This window comes from Streptopelia decaocto (genome assembly GCF_964273445.1).
Source record: "Streptopelia decaocto genome assembly, chromosome: 12".
NCBI classification, from domain to species: Eukaryota; Metazoa; Chordata; class Aves; order Columbiformes; family Columbidae; genus Streptopelia; species Streptopelia decaocto.
In genome coordinates this window covers 1,449,209-1,467,786 of record NC_138667.1, presented here as the reverse complement: position 1 = coordinate 1,467,786, position 18,578 = coordinate 1,449,209, and the positions used below count along the sequence as shown (strand labels likewise).

The window sequence follows — 18,578 nt, the reverse complement described above, 5'->3', positions numbered from 1 at the left end:
GCTGTGGAATTTAATTGTCTATCCCTGAATAACAGGGTCACATAGGTAACAGGAAGCATCAACAGCTGCGACTGACGTTCCCCATCCTTTTCACCACGGCGGTTTGGAGAATTTAAAGAAATAAAAGCCTTAGACACCTGGTGAAAGGCAAACTTTTGGTTTTCTGAATCTGCACAGAAAGCAGAGCAGCGGGGAGCATGACTGCACCGGCACTCAGTGCCAGCTCAGACTGTCCCGCAGTGGCTGTCGCTCCACGGCTACATCACCCACATGAAATCCCATGGCGTGGGGTCTCACCGAGCTCCGCGGCGTCGGGAGGTGCTGGGAGGTGCCCAGGACCCAAGCCCACGGAGCCACGTTGCATGGGAGAACCAGAGGCAGATTCCTCTGTCATTCTTATCTCCGTTTTTTAACTCAAAACGTTGTTCCAGTGGATCTTCCCCACGCAGCTCGTTCCTCGGCTGCTGTTAACAGGCCAAGCCGAGGCTCTGCCTGCCCGTGCTGGCACCGCTCCACTCAAGTCAATGGAGCCGCCCTGATTTACAATGGGAATTTGGCTCTAACTTTTCACAGCTTTGTGTAGAATATAAATAACAGTTGTGCTTTGGTTTATATATATCAACAAAAGTACTCTCTTGGTTTCCCAAGATCTCTTTCCCTCCATTATTTCAAGCGACCTGTTGATGATTTACACTTATTTATTATATTGACTCCAGCACTACCTAGGAAGCCCCACACAGGGCACAGCCCTGCAAGCAAAGCCGTTTGCAAATATAAAACATGCGCTCTCTGCTCTCCAGATCTGACAATCAGAGGATCACAGAACGGCCTGAGTTAGAAGGGACCCACGAGGAACATCGAGTCCAACTCCTGTCCCTGCAAACCAGACCGATGACATGAACAAAAGCATGTAAGAGAACCTGTAAGGATCAGAACCCCTCTAACGCCTCAGGCTGATGGCTGAGGAAGAACAAAATCCAAGTGACATGGGACATTGTGTGCACTGGGCTGCGCTGTCTCTGGCCTAAGATAACCATGCTTTATGTCTCAAAACAAGACTTGTTCGAAGTTTCCACCATAATAATGGCAGAGAAAAAAAATAGTAGTGGCAAAGCAGTGGGCATGGCCAGGAAATTCACATTTTTACAGCCCACGCTGTACGTTTTCTCAGCTCAGGTACCAGTGCTTGCATTGCAACTTCTTCACCCAAACGTTTATCAAATCTCATCCGGGATTAAAACACCGGCCACCAACTCAACCTCTGGATTCCAGGGAAAGTGGTTTGGATTGCACAATCTTGAATTCCTTGCAACCAACTTAGTAGGTCAAAGCCTCACGTCTCTGCCAAATTAACTCTGTACAGAGAAAACTCAGCAGCTCCAGGCTGCAGTCAGTTAACGTGTCACCCGCTTTAGGAGCAAGCTTCCTTCTCCTTACACTTTGTTCTTGTTTGACCTCATTTAGGCTGGACTAGCTGCTGCTAATTAATCCATAACTCACCTGCAGTTACATACAACGCTTGCCCAAAGCGTCACCCATCTGAAACACAGCGATTCTCTTCATCCAGCCTCTGATTTATCTCCAGCAACCCCAGAAAACCAGCCCTGGCACTGAATGCAGCCACCTTTGTGTGCTTGTGCAGTTCAAGTTTACCAACACGATCTTTCCATCAGAGAAACAATTAAAACCTTCCATAATAAACACAGGCAGAGTTCAAACCTCCTTTTGAGGCCGGGCTGGTGGTGCTTACAGCTGAGGAATTGTAACTTTGGAAAAGCAAAGAGGATTTCTGCCCCAAAACACCGCGGAGACAAAGGCAACACTCTATGTTTGCACATGGCAAACCTCCTGGATCTATTTCTGTCAAACTGCCTTTTTTAAACAAATGGCTCCATGGAAATAAAGGGGGAAAACACAGCCATTAATCCATATCAAACAACAATATGCAACTCTTCTCCAAGCAACGAGAACGGTAAGTGTGTGAAATGCAAAGCAAACACCGTGACCAACCTACCAATATTATGTCATGTACATGACTGTAAATGACCTGTTTCTTATCAAAGGGTAAACACCCCATGTAAATATTAGCCAAAATTCTTCAGATTCCAATCAGTTGCACAGTCCACAGCACCCAACCCACGTGTTTCACAGACCATGGGCTCTAATTGCTCCCAAAATATCATCTGTGGGGCTCTGGCTGTAGCGGGCAGTCCCAGCGGCCGTCCCGGGGGGTCTGCAGGGCCTGAGACTTGGGAAGGTGAGAAGAGTTGCTGGTGGGACACACACCTTCAGTCGGGCGCCAGCTGCTGGTCCAGCCCCGGTTCCTGGCCTGAAATCTGGGCGCACTCCCAACACGACCAACCTGCGCGTCCTCGGTGACCGTGTCTCTTCTTGCTGAGACACAAGCTGCCCGGCAATGAGAGCTGCTCCTTCGACCAGACCGTGAGACATCCCGAAAATCCAGACAAATGTCTGAAGTCTTCAAATTCCACCACTTCCCCGTGACCGTGGACAGTGTGGCTGGCGGGTCAGCTCTGCACCCAGCAGCTCCGAAACTCCCTGGTTCTCTCTTGGCTGTTGTTGTTGCATTTTTTGGTTGTTGTCGTCGGCTGTTTTTTTAATAGATACATTCACTATATTATTCTTTTTCTAATGTATAATCAACAATTTGATCCCCTAGGACTCTCAGCTTTAGGTTTCAAACAGGGTGGCAACATACAAGAATATATCAGAATATATCATCCACCCCTTTAGTTGACTAGAGAATACACATTCCACTAATCCGCATTTTTCTTGCAAATATTTCTGAAGACTCTAAAAACCAGATTTCTCATTTAGTGTAATGTCCAGAACTATCACGCAGGTTGCTAAGGGCTGCCAAAGATATCATACATCAAAACCCAAGGACAGACTTCCAGGTTTGGCTTATGCAGACCCAGTGGGAAACTCACCCTGCTGCTGCGAGCCAAGGAAAGTCCAAACGTTCTTAAAACAGAGCCTGTGTCAGATTTTGATGAGGTTTACATCTCAAGTGCACAGAAATAGATCTCACCATGGTTTGAGGAACGTGAACATTCCCAGTCAAGACCATGGATCCAGAGAGCGGAGCTTCGCTGCGGCCACGGTGCCCAAACTGCTCAGGTTTGGCAACTCTTCCCAGTCCTGCAAGACCTTTTCTGAGCACCCAGCAGGGTCCGACCTTTAAATCAGAGCGGTCGCCCACCACACACTTCCCCATTGGCCTCCAATTCTCTGACTTGCCTTATTCAGCCTCAAAAGTTTCTCTTGGCTTCCATCATCATTACTGCTTAATCTACTAAACACCAAACCCTTATTTTTCTTTTCTACCTCTGAAAGCACTTTAAAAAACGCTTTTGTCAGAAATCACAGCTTTATCCCAGATGTACGCATTGCATCCCTTCTTACCTCATCACAATTTTCATTTTTTTAAATCTAATCAAGTTCATTTGATGCCATCCATTCACCATCCATACTGCTTTGACATGCTACAAGAACAGGCTTAAAAATATTGAAGAGCGTTTGAGAATGACAGACTCCTAAAGAACTCAGCTTCGAAAAGAAAAACTAACAATACTGTTCATTTTCAGACAGGTTTCTTTAGAATTAGTGTGTACTATCCAGTAGCCTAGAAAACACAGGAGAAAATTCCAGCTAAGTGAAGAGGGTTCCCTCACCTCCTCCCCGCCCCGGGGTTGGCAAGAAATCTGCTCTTTAAGGGCAAAAAGTGACTTTTCTGTCCCCTGCTTGTCTCAGTACCAATAGAGAGGTGAGAAATCTCAAACAGAGCAGGACACGTTGAGAGAACTGTGTTCTCCCCGAGGGATGAGCCATCGGATTTTAACAGGTATAAAGGAAAAAGAGGTTTGATTTCCAGGAACGGCTGCAACATGGGCACGTGCTCACGAAGCAGGGGCAGGAACCGTCTCAGGAGGTGTCCAAGAAACACAAAAATAGCATTCTCACAGTCCTCCTGAGCTCCTGCTGACCGCACGGAGCCGCCCGCAGCCTGGGCACCGGGGGAAGAAACTGGCCGCTCAATAGATGAGATCCAGGGCAGCACCTCTTTCCCCAGATGGGCGGTTTGGCTCCAGAATAACTGACAGGAAGAGTTGCTTAGTACTCTGGGCAAGTAGTTTTAAAACATGTCTATTATTAGTGTGTTACAATGTGTAAGGGACCAATAATTTTAGCATTTTAAAGATGAATTTTCTTGTATAAACAAAGTTCTATCCTTGTTTACTTATTTGGTTATACTCACGCATTTCCCTATGAAAAGCATCACTTGTGCACACAGACACAGGACAAGCCCCGAAGCTCAGGCTGCTCTGTGTGCTCATGTGCCTGAGGCTGCTTGCAACCCCAGGTTAAACATTTCTACACGTGGTTTTAGTGTTTTCCAAGATCCATCCTGCTCCGTCACCTGTTCTCTGCTGTTACAGAGGGGTGGGAGCCGATGGACTTTGGCAGCAGATGCTCTGCAAGGAACCCGAGTTAGTCCTTGGTGAGCAGAAAGGTTCGACAAAACACAGCAACGCTTCGTTTTCCAACGTTGCTCTTCCCTCTCTTGCCACCTCCACGCCTGGGTCTGTTCCCACCAGATTTACAGCACACAAGATATGAGCAGCACACAGTAACCAGAATGTTATTTCCACTCTTTGCTTGCATAAAGCAAATATACAGATAAGCATCACAGCAGCTGTTGAATGACAGAGAGATGCTGTGTACCCCACACAGCCATCTAGACTGCATCCACATGCACCGAAACGACGTTTGGCTCGTTACCTCTAGCGATCTGAAAGCACATTCACAGTCAGTTTAGCCAGCGCACATTTTCTACCTCCAGTTTTATCCTTAGAAAACAAAAGCTAACGCTTTGGGTCCACATTCCAGCCGTTTCCACAGGAAAGACCTGAAAGTCGGTGGAAAAAGCAACTGTGACTGTCAGAACCTGTGGTGCTTTGGGCGCAGCTCGTACCGTGTCGGGGTGGTTTCCCGGTCTCTCTGGTCCCTCCGCACACCCGCGATGTCTCGGAGGCAGCGGCTGCTCCACACGCGGGTACAAACCTCTGCCTCCCCGGGGGAAACTGCCCTTCGCTTTACCCGCCGCACGCAGCGTTACAGCGGCAAAGCAAGACAAGCAAACAGCGGGCTCGGCCGTTTCATTATCTCGCCAGTCAATTATTAACGACGGTGCTTTTTCTGCCCGGCGGACACGACTCCCGCGCGGGCACAACTGAAAAATTCCATGAAGATGCTGCCAAGGCCACGGCAGAGAGGGCAGGTGAGGCCCTGGGACCCCGGCACCCATCCCGCATCCCACCACGACGGCATCACCGGGGAGCATCCTTCACCCCCTAAACCTCAACCTGTCCCCAGCCGGGGTCACACCAGAGCCCTGGCTGCGGGGCAGCTGGGAAGCACCGCTAGACAACAGCTATTTAAATCCAATTGAAAATAGATTTAATCCAACAAATCAGTTAGATTTGATTTTCTTGAAGAACTATGTGCTGCTTTCAGAGGGGAAGAGAAAAAGGGTTGTATGATAAAGCTGAAGGAAACACTGAAGCTCTGTTTTATACGCTGCAGGGTTTTTGTTTTTAAGGTTTTCAGTTGGGTTTTGTGAAGTGTCTTGTTCATAAAACAGCACAGAAGGCACACTGATTGAGTCTCATCTATTTTTGTGCAACTTCGAATCAGCTCAAGCCTCTGCAATAAATTCTTTCCTGCCTCCAAATATATGTGATAGAGCCTGATAATAACATTTTATAACATCCTTATCTGGTAAGATGAATTCCCACTAGCTTCCAGCTGGGCTTAAAAAATAAGCTGATTTTACGCCACTATTCTTTTCCTCAAACTAAGCTGCCAACTGGATAGTGCCATGCAGGCAACAGCTCCTGGATTTGTTCTTACGTATCGTCTCTCAAGGGAAACCAGGGGATCCCTTCCACGTTTCCTACAAAACCAACGTTCTTGCTTGTGGCTGCATTCGGTTTCCAGGCGGTGTTGGGAGTGACTGTTCTGCAGCGGGACGTGGAGCCCACCGCTGGTTTTCCTGGCTCCACCAGCTCTGCAGCCACCCCAGAGAGCCCAGAACCCGACCCTGGGTTAGTGCACAGAAGCAGGAGAGGACAGTGAGATTTGCCCAAGAAAATGCTCCCTTCCACACCTCCTGTGTGAGCAGAATACAGGAGTCTCCGAAATACAGTTCACTGATGACTCATCTAACCCATATTTGAGGTTTTTCTGTGAGCAGCCGTCCAGGCTCCTCTTCAAAATCCCAAACACAAACAGGCCACCCCTACAGCTAATATATATATATATATTTTAATTCCACCAGCACATAACATGATCAGTAACCCCCGGAGTATGGAGAAGGGCTCCCGGGCAGTTACTCAGTAACTAACTCGGTGTTTAGTCACTGCATTAAACGCTGTTTTCACAAAGCGCTGCCTGGGTATCTGATGGAGTCGAGTGTTCTGGCACAGCAGGTGAGGAGAGCGCTGCCAACGGTCTGAGAAACAAGAAGGAAAAATACCCACATCTTGCACCGCAAGGAAAAGACAAACCTGAGCAAGTCCCCTGCTGGGTGACAAGCACAGCTCCGGCGGGGACGGAGCCGGTGACCAGCAGAGCTCCGGTGGGGACGGAGCCGGTGACCAGCAGAGCTCCGGTGGGGACGGAGCCGGTGACACTGGTCGTGTCCTCCCTGCGCAGGAACCGCCGTGTGCTCCTTTGATAACAGCACATTTGGGGCAGGTACGTCCAAGGTGACCGATTTGTTAAAGTGCTGCAGACAAGTCCGACCTTAGTCCTACACAAATAACGAAGGTTCAAATATAAGACATGAGAAAATAGGGAAAGCCAAAGTTGTCATTTTTCCACCCGGTGTCTCAGAGGGTCCAATCACAAACTGCTGCTGAGTTCAGGCCGGGCTCCTCACTTTGGAGAGCTTGGTTTAGCTCTGGGATTTGCCACAGTTCTTTGTAAGGTTTGGCCCTTATATTAGAATTTTTTTATATATATATATTTATTTTTTTTTATTTATATATATATACATATATATATTTCTATTTTTATATATATTTTAAGACATTTGAACACATCAAAACTGAGATAGTGTCCAGACCCTTCCAATCCCAGCACGGTGCCCAATGTCCGTCTCCTGACCACTCTGGACAACAACTGCACAGACTCAAAGTGCAGGGGCCCTTAAATGAAGTGTCCTGTACGTAAATTGGGGACAAACACCATCCTTCTTGCCACGCCGCTGTCAGGACAAACCCGTGAAAACCTGTGGGGCTCTCAGAGACAAACAACCTCCCTCCCAACCTGGGGGCGCCAAAAGCTGCTGCGAGGGGCAGAGTGACAGTGACGGCTCGGAGATCAATCACTTGAGACTTTGCAAAACAGCACAAAGCCACAGGAAAACGGCCCCGTCAGCACAGTATCGTGTAACTCCCCGCTCTGAACCGCCAGACCTTTACTAGTAACTTGCAGTAATACACAGCACCATGCATGCAATAATATAATGTATAATAGCTCCTTTAGGGCCCCACCTGTCGCAGTAAATCCACATTTTGCAAGTATTAACAATTAAAGCTCTGCGCTGCCTTTGCACAACGTGCTGTAGGTTGGGGTGAGTGTTTGCCCTTTGCTCTCTGGGATTCAAGCCCAGCAGAGCGGAGCTGCTCCGAGGGACAGCAGGACAAACGCGCTCCCCGAGCCGGGCTCACCGCAGCCCTGCCCCGGCTTGGGTATGAGAATGTGTTAATGACTAATAGTGATTGAATGAGACGCAATGGAGAGACTCCAAAAGAGAGAATTTACAGCTGCTCTTGGCAATTAAAACCACCACAATACATTAGAACCGGAGAACCCGATGGAAGCCAGGCAGAAACCTCCCCGCGCGTCAGACACAGGCACAGCAGCCCATCGGTCATCACCGCTGGCAAATAACTGAGTGTTCTCGGGAGATCTACACGGCATGAAAAAGCCCACTTGGGTTTGTTACCTATAAACTTACATGGTAACAATAATAAACAGGGCCTAGAGTAAAAACAACCAAAGGATTTGGTAAAAACAGCCGAGCTGAGGCTCCTTTGATCTGTTCCTGAATGTTTAGAGTGCATTTACATTAAGTTATCAAACTCTTCTTTGCAAACAGAAATACCAATATACACAGTGGATTTCTTCATTGGGAGCCAAGACTTTCAGGGAAAGTTGAATTTTTACAGCGGATGCTTTCAGAGATGCATAAAATCTCATTATGTTCATGATGAAGTTGTCGGTGGTTGACACCAGGACACCCTTCATTTCTGAACGTGGCCACCGCACAGAACTGCTTGGGAGCAGAAAGGCAATCATTAGGATTATGGCCAAAACTCGGCTCTTAACACTACTTTACAGACCTGCTCGATCTGCATGTCGCTAGGATGTGTTCCAGCTTGTGTGCTTGAAACTCAGATAAAACACAGAAAAGCTCAGCGATCAACAGCCCCCCGGAGCTGCTCGCTCACCATTCACCAGCATCGCACGTTCTGCCGCTGCCCCGTACAGCAGCCATACAGAGCCCACCCCGCCAATGCACAGACTGCAGGGGTATCAGATAAACACAGCATTAACTGATTCCTCATGGCTGGGACAGCCTTTCATCCAGCCTCAAATACACCGAATCTGACACCGGTTACTCATGTGAGCCCTTAAGGCAGCGGGATAAATAAAACCACAGCTGGGTGCTGTTGCCGTCTCACACAGATAAGGAGCAGCGGACGGGCTGATCAGAGCCCCCTCCGCCCCGCGGTGCTGTTCCTGAGCATCTCCCTTCCCGGCCTTTTCACAAGGTGTTGGAAAGTGAAATCCAAAGGGGGAAGCAATGCAAACAGCAATTGCTACCCGGAAAAACTTCCAGTTGCCCAGCAGGCTGTTACCTTTTGATGTTATTTTCATTACTCGGCATCAGCTGGGATACAGATGGCTGCTCAGAGCTATTGGCTTCACAAACTAGGTCAACGGTGGCACAGATATAAAGTAAAAATCAAAATCCTGGGGTTTACCCACCAAAACCATCTCAGCAACAGCCGCCTAATGGACAAAACAACATTCTCAAGAGATCTCATCAATCCCAGACTGCAGCTGCCCTACCTAGGAATCGAACGGGCTAGCAGGGCAGAGACTGAGACAGGGGTATTACAGACACATATTCATTGTTTTTTCATTAGAATCCAATAATTCCTATCGGAGTTAATCCTTCTGCATGACATTACAGCAAACATAATCAATATTTTTTGGCACTTCATATTATTGAGTTAATTGGCAACAGTTTATAGAAGGTAACACAAAGCCACTGCTATTGTTCTAAGCCACGCTGATATACTGTGGATCAAAGGCAGGTCCCCGTGCTCCTTCAGTCCCCACTTCATACAAACGGTTCTGCAGCAAAGCGACATACCGAAGTTTCCTTTGCTCACGCTGCTTTTAAGGCTGTTTTCCCAATGCACAGCAACACAAGCAGCTGCAGGGAGGGGGGTTTTCTGCCACAGCGCGGGGCAGAAACAAGCAGCACAGCTTCCAAAATTACCTTAAACTGGTGTCACTGCCCAAGGGCACAGCCACACACTTAGTCATGTAAATCTGCGCTGGGAGCTTTGACTGAGTGTGGTTACAGGATTCATCCCTAGTAAAGTATATAATCACAGATATGTAGGTGAGAACAATCAAATAATATTCAAAAGCCTCATTAGAAAAGTAAACCAATATTTAGCCAACCAAGGTTTCCAGTTGAAACCGCATTGCAAGCCCATTTCAATGTGTCTGAGCTCTTTGAACCCACAGAACAATCTTTAGAGAATATCATATCGCACAACAGCGGGATGTTTCAGCTTCTGAATCCAGGGGCGGCAGCAGCCTGGATAAGCGCTTTTAACCTTACTGTTTAACGTTGTTTCTGAAACCAGCTGAGCCTCATTGTGTACGGCTCATATAGATCACCAGCGATCCCGTGTACGGCTCATATAGATCACCAGCGATCCCGTGTACGGCTCATATAGATCACCAGCGATCCCGTGTACGGCTCATATAGACCACCAGCGATCCCTTGTACAGCTCATATAGATCACCAGCGATCCCTTGTACGGCTCATATAGATCACCAGCGATCCCGTGTACGGCTCATATAGATCACCAGCGATCCCGTGTACGGCTCATATAGATCACCAGCGATCCCGTGTACGGCTCATGTAGATCACCAGCGATCCCTTGTACGGCTCATATAGATCACCAGCGATCCCTTGTACGGCTCATATAGATCACCAGCGATCCCGTGTACAGCTCATAGATCACCAGCGATCCCTTGTACGGCTCATAGATCACCAGCGATCCTGTGTACGGCTCATAGATCACCAGCGATCCCTTGTACGGCTCACAGATCACCAGCGATCCTGTGTACAGCTCATAGATCACCAGCGATCCCTTGTACGGCTCATATAGATCACCAGCGATCCCGTGTATGGCTCCTATAGATCACCAGCGATCCCGTGTATGGCTCATATAGATCACCAGGGATCCCTGGGCCCCAGAGCAGAATCTGCTCAAACCATTTAAACAGCAACACCTTCCCCTCCTGGAGCCGCACTTGGCTGGTTCGGTTTGTGATCAGGGTTTTTATTCCGTTTTCTGCTGGTTCATTGAGCTGCAGGAGTTCCAGAGGAACCGGGTGACCATGGAGCAGATCCCAGAGCAGAGGAGCGCGCTGCAGGACGGACGCGTTTCAGCAGCATCAACACTAACACAGAAACTCATCCCAAATCAATTCGCGCTCTCTCAGCGTTAGTGCTGAGTTGAGTTTCCTTCAATACAGAATGGAGTCTGGGTACAAAAGGCAGAAAGCAGCAGGGCCCGTCCCCGGCGGCACCGACCGCGCATCCCTGGTGCGGCACCGGGACTCCAGCCTGCGAACGGCGCTGGGCAGCGAGCGGGGGCTCACCAGGAACCCGCACCGGGTCTGCTCAAATCTATGGCAAAGCTCCTTCCTTATACCGGCTAAATGAAAAGGCATTAAGAAAATAACCAGGGCATTCTGTTTCAGGAGCGCGTCACTCGTCAGAACTTGTACGCTTCCTTTTTTCATAGATTATAAAACTTGACTTTCAAAGCAACTTGTCACTACATTAAAAAAAATTTCAGGAATCGCACTTGGAGCTAAGTATTTAAAAGAAGCACAGGATGCTAATTAAAAACTCCCAAAGAAATAGCGATTTATTTATCTTTTAAGCATTGTAAAATGTGAGAGAAGTGAGAGGAGAGGGAGCTGCTGGTTCCCCGGGACCAGGCTCGGGCTGGAGCGGAGGCGCCAGCTGCGCCTGCCCCTGGCACGGGGACCCGCTCCTCTCCTCTGCACCCGGGAAAACCAACACGTTCTGCCGGTGCGTCGATCCGGTTACGCGACCGGCGCCCGGCCCTCTGCTTCTCCCACAACACTCCAGCACAATGGTGTCTTTGTCACGGGGAGGCTAAATAAATAATGTAGCCATTAGGAGTCATAAAAAAAAGGAGCATTACGCGATTGAGCCCCAGATAGAGGGGGCAGCTCCGCCGTGTCCCCGTGAGCCCGCGGGCGGCAGCTCCGCCAGCGCCTGCTCTCTAAGGGAGAATTACACAGGGTCAGAGATACAGAGCGTGAGGGTCTGGGCATTAAGTACAGTTCAGAATAACGACTGCTAGCAGGGATTTCTTCCTCACACACCTTCGTTCTCCACAGTGGAGCATAGAAATCTATCAAACCAGCAGGTTCTGAACATCTCTTGAATGTGGCTTTTGAAAAAATACCAGCCTGTCTCACAACGCAACTTGAGTAGACATATTTTCACGAGAAAAGGCAATATTATCCTAGCAAACACTAATATCTGTTTCAGAGGCCTGCAAGCTAACCTGGCTCATTAACCACATAACTTCCCGCTTGGTAAGCATTCGTTTGGCCAGCGCTCTGGAAATGCCAGTTAATCATTTAAATTCTGGAGCGTTCCTGAACTTCAGAAGGCATTGGGATGACAGAATAACATACAAAGCCATTTTACACTTTAGATTAATATTTTGGGAAGCATACATTTTCTCTTCTGTGGCCCTTTTCTGCTAATAAGGGCCTTGTTCTGCAAGCTCCGCACCATGGAAACGCCACAACAGAGAGAGTTCCCATTATGGAAAAAACTCGGCAACAAGTTTCAAGATGTTTTTCATGTGCTAAACTTGTAAGAAGTTATTAACAGATAACAGGATGCATGAGAGGTGTCTGCTCTGTAAGTGGATACACAAGATGCTACAACTGATCTCTGCTTTCCAAATTTGACTTTATATATTAAAAGCAGCAATTTTCCTACGTACACAACATGAAGTTCTATAAGTCTCATCTAATGACTGGCAATTCACTAACAAAACGCACTAACATGGAAAGGATTTATTTCTTATTTAATATGAGCAAGTTGTTCTTGTTTTAACAGTCTGTTTCATATAATTTAAGCAAAATTACTCGAAATACATATATAAATACATATAAAGGTGCTTTGAACTCGGTGCTTCTCAGACGCAGAGCTGACGGAAGCTGTTCGAGGGACAGATTTGGAGCTACGCGGCGATTTAGACACGCTCATGCAATAAGTTAATGACAAAAGCGGAAAGAGAACAAGTCTACCGTGCAGTTCCCTGCTCTGTGGAGCAGCCCAGCCTTCCTGGGGTAACTAATCACAAACAGGCGAGCTCTATGGGGGCATTTCCAGAGGTCAGTTCAGGTTATGGTCTCAGATCCTTAAGCCCAAGACACCCAAGAGCACACGTGCAAGCTCACAGTCCCTTAGCGTGTTACAACAGCTTCTACTGACCCTTCCGAAATGCCACCCGAGACACCTCTGAAACACCCCAGAAGCAAATCTAAAAACCACGTCGCTTACCACAGGCCTTGATATGGATTGAAGTGTCTCCTCCAGATCCGCGCGTGAGATGTGCCCTGGGGAAAGGAGCTGGTGCCAAGGGAAGCGAGAAACCACCGTGTCCGAGTGACCCCCACCCTGTCACCCTGAGCCCCCCCCACCCCGTCACCCTGAGCCCGGCTGTAGCTCCGTGTCTGACCCGCGGGGCTCCCCGGCCCTCGCTGGAAAACACCACACGGCAGAAGCTGTAGCTGAGCTTCCCGAGGAACAGGCGCTACGTACGGAGAAAGTCACATTCTCCAGTTAAACAGCTGCTTTCTGTTGAGGGTTTGCGGGGAATTCTCATGAGAGTGGGGCTGGAGACTCAAAATTTCACAGCAGAGAGACAGAGAAACGAACCTCGGCAGCCGAGATATGCCAGAACTGCTTTCTGGCATTGGCCCATAATACGTATTTTCATTTTGACAACTGAACTGGTTAAGTAAGAATTGCTTTGGTTCATCTCATCACTTTTTCAGCCTGTCTACAAAAAGACTTAAAAGTAACTTTTGGCTTGTGCCAAAGAAGACGTTCCAGTCCCAGCCCAAATTAAACATTCTATTTCAAGGTATTTGGGACATGAAAAACTATCAAAGAACCACCAAGGAGTGGAAGTGCACAGCGTGTCACCTGGCAGGGCTGCGACACACACTGAAATCGGGACACCCTTGGGCAGTCAATTGCTGCCCAGGCCTGTGGGCAGCGGACGCCGTGAGGACGGCACCCTGACCGTACAACCCTGCAACTCATTGTCCTGGAGCTGCTGCTGCAAACGGCCCCAGCAGCAGGGACGGGGAAGGAATAAGGGGAGGGAGGCTGGGACAGGTGCAAACGGCACATTCGCAGTAAGCGGAAAGACGCTATGCCTGGATTAGATAAAATCAGTATGAGCTCAGCTGATTTTAAGCTGGAAAGACCCTTGGATGTATAAATCCCTCAGCAATGTGGAGCACGCACGTACGGCACAGCTGACCTCCTTCCAGCCCACACCAACCGCACTCTGCGGACAGCAGCCCCGCTGTGACCGCTCCGGGGTCACAGCCGCCCCACGTTGTTCCGCGGGTACGTCCGGTGACAGGCGCAGGACGCTCTGGGACAGCAAGGGGCTCACAGCACGTCCCCAGGGCAGCGGGTCACTCAGACACGAGGCGCGAGCAGCGCGTGTTTCACCCCGTACCCAACACCCCCAGCTGCTCCGACGGGAAGGCAGGTCCTGTATTTACAGAGTGATGCTGATCTGCAAGAGCAAGTACAGGCACTCCGCTCATCTGCACAGGAAAATAACCTAAATCTCATTCGAGACACGTAGTCTACAGCCATTCATGCACACTGAGCCAAAAATGTAAATTCTGTGTCACTTGTGAGCATGCACAGGACCCTATTCTGGCAGAATTTTCTAACCGCCTGGTTCCCATTCCGGCTTGATGTGCCTCGAACAACGCGCAGGAAACCCGCGGAGTTGGTGTAACCGCAATGTTGGTGTAACCAGCTCCGCGCCCGGCTGGACCGTCCAGCCTTCATTCCCTCACCCAGCACCATTCAACACCAAAACTGGAAACACTTTGAGCCATAGAATCATCACTTTGTGATAGAGGAAGATCTTCTGCGTCACCAGAAAACGCGCTTGTCAGATTACTTATGGAATATTAAAGTGCATTTATTCACTCTTAAAGACGTACATAATTTGACAGAACATTAAGTTCTGTCGCTGTCCTTTTAAGAAGTTTTTATTTAAGGCCCACTGAAGTAAATGGCACCTTTACACTGATTTTAATGTTTTGGATCAGATCTAAATCAGACCCCAAAAGCAGGCAGGAAATACACAATGTAATTAGTCTTTTGCATACCCTTGAGATAAATATGTCCCTTGGTTAAAGAAAATGTCCACTTGCCCTCTGTTGTTTGAGTGTGCAAATAATGGTAAACTGAAGAAAAGGTGCCTCGCACTTGGCCAACAGCGGCGGTGGAAACCCTGAGGAAAATATGAGAACCCAGGTACTAGAAATCAGAGGGAACTTTTCAAAGAATAAAGTTCACAAGGTGTATGCAGATTTGACATCAATGACATTTCTAACACGGTTTTTCCTTTGCAAATAACTTCTAAGGAAATTAAAACTTCATTTTAATGACAAATATTAGCAAAACATTAAAAGAGGAACTATGATTAGTTCATTCTCCCCCACGCCCCCTTTTGCTGTTTGTTCACTCTGTATTAAAACTCTATACATACAAAATGATACTGGAAGAACACTCACCGACCTCCCACCCCCCTGTGTGCCAGCACCACCCCTCAGATATTTTTCAGATCCATCTGTAAATCACTGTTTTGAGGCAGCGAGTCTCCCCTGGGCACGGCGGGAGGCCCCGCCGGTGCAGGACGGTGACGACCCGGTTCACCAATACAGCTCATTGATCCGGCTCATGATCGGAAGCCACGGGTCAAAGGCGGAACCATGACCGACACTTCGGGACCGGCAGAGCCGGCCCAGCCGCGGCTCTTTGGAGACTCCGGTGTGGCCAGGACAGAATCTTCTGACATTTCAGTTACCAAAAAAAACCCCAATTAAAAGCAAAGCATGTGCATTTTTCAGAGACTTATTAATCGGCCAGACTTGGGAAGATTTTCAGAGGAAACAACAACAAGAACATCCCTGATGCAAATTCATGCAAAACAAAATTCAGTTCCTTTCTCCAAAGTGTGGGAAACAAAGTTGTTCGATGACCGGTCAGATAACAGGCAAGACATGATTTCCACCCCTCCCCCAAGCTGCTTATTCTTAGAAACACAGGTTTCATTTTGTCCATATTTTCCCAAATTCTGGGCAAATCAAACAAGCAGAGTGAAAATTCTCAGATGAAAGACTGGCACAGTGCGAATGAGGAAATGAGCGTGTTCACCTGAAAAGCCCAAACCCCGCAGCGCTCCCCGGTGCAGCCCGTCACCCCGGCTCAGGGCGGGCACGGGGCTGCGCTGGGGGTGCGGATCCAGGCCCCCCCGCCCCATTGGGAGCTCAGGACGTGGGGGGCGGTTTCCAGAGCCGGCCCTGCCAGCACAAATCCGCCCCCTCGCATGTTTGGGCTCGTACCTCAGCACCAAACAAACCCAAACCAGAGGCAGCATCAGAGCTTCCACAACCCCCCCGGCAAACTCGCAGATAAACACATTTGCATCTTCTCTCACCATTTGTAAACGGCTGGAAAGTCTCACGCGGTTCCCTCCCACACGCACCTGAAAACACTTTTCTTTCTCTCACCTCCCCTATTTATTCAGCCTGGATTTCTATCTTCTAAGTGCGCACTCAAATTGCTTTTCAAGTTTCAACTTTAACGCTCCCTCATTAATTTTCACACTTAAGCGCATATCATTTGGAGATGTTTCTGCTTTTAAAACGTATCACTTCATCACTATTTTTCGAAACACTGAACACTCTAGAGTTAAGTTTGGAATTCTTTAGAATACACATCTCCATTGAAAAACATTCCGTTTCTACCTGACACCGCTTCATTCTTGACATTAAATGCTGCTAAGGAGACCTTTCTTTCTGAGAGAAGAATCCTATTAACAGGTCTCTGCACAACAGGAAAAGAAGGGCTCAGGCAATTACTGCCCCTGTGATTTTTGCAGGAAATAATTATGTAGCTCAGGTCTTTAAATCAACGGAAAGATTAAAAACCCTCCTGCTGAAGGCAGCACAAATAAGCCACATTGTTACAGCGGAAAACTGGTTTAGCACCGTAATTCCACACACTCTAAACTATGAAAGGCTGCTTTTTACCACTGAATATCAGGTTAGACACAATCACTTTCAAAAACTCTGGTGTTCCGAGCAAACGTTACCTGGCAGGTGCCTTTAGCCCCGCACACCCCGGGAGCAGCGACACCCCACGGAAACACAGCCGAGCCCCCGCGTCCACCCGTGACCGCTCCGAACGGGGACAGGGCTGCTCGGCCCCACGGCTTCCCCGCGGGGACCCGACCGGCAGCCCCGAAAACGCCGGGTCAGGAGCTCAGGGAACGGCTCAGGGAACCTCGAAGGGCTCCGCTGCCCCAGCTCGCTGCCCCTGCATCCCCCGCACAGCTCCGTCCGCCCACCCGCGGCGAATCGATTCCAGACGGGCGGGCACGGCAATTAGAACCGATCAGGGTAATTAACAGACACTGATCAGCCCCGCGAACATTCGTCAGCTCAGACTGGAGCTCCCTCCGCCCGGCCCGCAGGGACAAAGCCCCCTCCGAGCATCCCATCCCATCGCATCCCATCCCATCCCATCCCACCCGGTTCACCTGCCCCGTCCAGCTGTTCCACCCGCGCCCCGGGACGGGCGGACGCGCCTCCCGGGCTCCCACACGGACAAAACTCCCCCGTGTCGCCGGCCGGAGCTACTTGTACCCCGGGCAGGGCCCGGCCCAGGGGGCGGCCCGGGGGAGGGGTCAGGGAACGACCCGGAGCCGGCGGGGGGAGAAGCGGCTCTGGGTCTCCCGGCTCCTCCTGCAAACGGGGGAAAAGCGCCGCGTCCGCGGGGCAGAGCCCAGGGAGCCCGCAAAGCATGGGAGCGGTGGAGACCCCGCTGCCAGACACGGCGTTCGAGGCACCGCGCTGGCTGGAGGGTGGACTTGGAGTCACCTCGCTCGGAAAAGACCTTTTGAACCATCGAGTCCAACCACAAACCCGCCGCGGAGCCGCACACTAGACACGCGTCCCTGTGTGAAGAGTGAGAATGGAAAAGAATTCTCCAGAATTCATTTTCCTGCACTTTTAAGAAGTTAAGCTATAAGTTAACACCTTTCTCACTAAGGGTCACATAAGGACTCGCATCTTAACCATATCTGATAGTAGTGCAAAATGAACCAGACCCCCACAAATTGAAAAATGCAGTTTCCCAACTCCTGTCTTACAGCCACAACTGGACCCGACAGCAGACATGCTGCAGGAACGGCCAGAACTGTTATTTTACTCAGGAGCAATAAAAACATGTCTAAAAAGTCCCATCTGGCAGCCAGCGCTGCCCCCGCCCCGCACGCCGGCCCAGGGAGGTCTGAGCGAACAGCAGCGGACTCTCCATTCTCCACAATTCTTACTCTCCAGGGCTCCCTTTGCTCTCCGGCCTGTGAGCAAGAGCTTTCCAGGCAGGGAAAGCTGAAAGGGATGATAACGAGCACTGCAAACTCATCAGTCCGCACCAGTACACCCAGGCAGGAGGAAGAGCATCCAGCGTAAGACCCTAGTTTCCTAATATTGAAAATAGTGTATTCCAAATATTGTCTTTTTCTCTTCTGAAAAAGAAGGTAACTCCTGCAGTCCTGCCAGCGTGTTAACAGAGAGAAAGGAAATAGAAGTTCTACCTTTTCCACTGAATCTTTCTAGGTGTCTACAGTACGTAAGCTGTACCTGGCCGTAGTGCTGTGTGAGTTCGCGTTATAGCTAAATGACTAGAAGATGCTCTGAAAGCAGCAGGTCACCACCTCCACCCTTTGTCCCGGACAAAGCCGAGACCGGGCTGCCCACAGCTCCATACGGCGTGTGCAGCCGGGAATGGGCCATTCAGCCCCAGGGCAGGGGAAACTTCACAGGGAAAAGGCCCAAAGTCGAGGAGGAAA

The 18,578-nt window shown here is 49.3% G+C and overlaps 1 protein-coding gene across 1 annotated transcript in view; it reads right to left on the bottom strand.

The window, feature by feature from the left end:
* The window catches only part of SHROOM1 (shroom family member 1), a 28,824-nt gene extending 11,469 nt beyond the window's left edge, over positions 1 to 17,355 (bottom strand). The window contains exon 1 of the mRNA XM_082063663.1: positions 17,265 to 17,355. The gene's annotated coding sequence lies outside the window, so the exon portion shown is untranslated. The remainder of the gene's footprint in view (positions 1 to 17,264) is intronic.
* Between the last annotated feature and the right edge of the window lie 1,223 nt (positions 17,356 to 18,578).